The sequence below is a fragment of the Arachis duranensis genome, chromosome 2 (genome assembly GCF_000817695.3).
Source record: "Arachis duranensis cultivar V14167 chromosome 2, aradu.V14167.gnm2.J7QH, whole genome shotgun sequence".
Classification (NCBI taxonomy): Eukaryota; Viridiplantae; Streptophyta; class Magnoliopsida; order Fabales; family Fabaceae; genus Arachis; species Arachis duranensis.
The window spans coordinates 65,597,995-65,599,479 of NC_029773.3; positions in this window are offsets into that span (position 1 = coordinate 65,597,995).

Consider the following 1,485-nt stretch of genomic DNA (forward strand, 5'->3'; position numbering starts at 1 on the left):
CTTGATTTAGCCGCTTAGGCCTGGATTTTATTTCCTTGGGCCCTCCTATCCATTGATGCTCAAAGCCTTGGATCCTTTTTACCCTTGCCTTTTTGGTTTTAAGGGCTATTGGCTTTTTCTGCTTGCCTTTTCTTTTTCTTTCTAATAATTTTTTTTCGCCATTTTTTTTTCGCAAGATTTTGCTTTTTCTTGCTTCAAGAATCAATTGTATGATTTTTCAGATCATCAATAACATTTCTCTTTGTTCATCATTCTTTCAAGAGCCAACAATTTTAACATTCATAAACAACAAGATAAAAAATATGCACTGTTCAAGCATTCATTCAGAAAACAAAAAGTATTGTCACCACATCAATATAATAAAATTAAATTCAAGGATAGATTTGAAATTCATGTACTTCTTGTTCTTTTGAATTAAAACATATTTCATTTAAGAGGGGTGAGGGATTAATGGATTTTATTCATAGCTTTAAGACATGGTTACTACATACTAATGATCATGAAGTAGAGACACAAAATATAGATAAACATAACATAGAAACCGAAAAACAGAAAGAAATAAGAACAAGGAATGAATCCACCTTAGTGGCGTCTTCTTCTTGAAGGACCAACAATGTCCTTAAGCTCTTCTATGTCCCTTCCTTGCCTTTGTTGTTCCTCCCTCATTGCTCTTTGATCTTCTCTTATTTCATGGAGAATGATGGAGTGCTCATGATGTTCCACCCTTAATTATTCCACATTGTGGCTCAAATCTTCTAAGGAAGTGTTGAGTTGTTCCTAATAGTTGTTGGGAGAAAAGTGCATCCCTTGAGGCATCTCAGGGATTTCTTGATGATGAGCTTCCTAATGCATCTCTTGAGAACCGTGAAGGGTCTCTCTTGCTTGCTCCATCCTCTTCTTGGTGATGGGCTTATCCTCTTCAATGGAGATGTCTCCTTCTATGATAACTCCAGCTGAGTAACATAGATGGCAAATAAGGTGAGGAAAAGCTAGCCTTGCCATGGTGGAGGGCTTTTCGGCTATTTTGTAGAATTCATTGGAGATGACTTCATGAACTTCTAGTTTCTCTCCAATCATGATGCTATGAATCATGATGGCCCGATCCACAGTAACTTCAGATCGGTTGCTAGTGGGAATGATGGAGCGTTGAATGAACTCCAACCATCCTCTAGCCACAGGCTTGAGGTCTAGTCTTCTTAGTTGAACTGGCTTGCTTTTGGAGTCTCTTTTCCATTGAGCTCCTTCCACACATATGTCCATAAGGACTTGGTCCAACCTTTGATTAAAGTTGACCCTTCTAGTGTAGGGGCGTACATCTTCTTGCATCATGGGCAAGTGGAACGCCAACCTTACATTTTCTGGACTAAAATCTAAGTATTTCCCCCGAACCATTGTAAGATAATTCTTTAGACTCGGGTTCATACTTTGATCATGGTTCCTAGTGATCCATGCATTGGCATAGAACTCTTGAACCATTAAGATTCT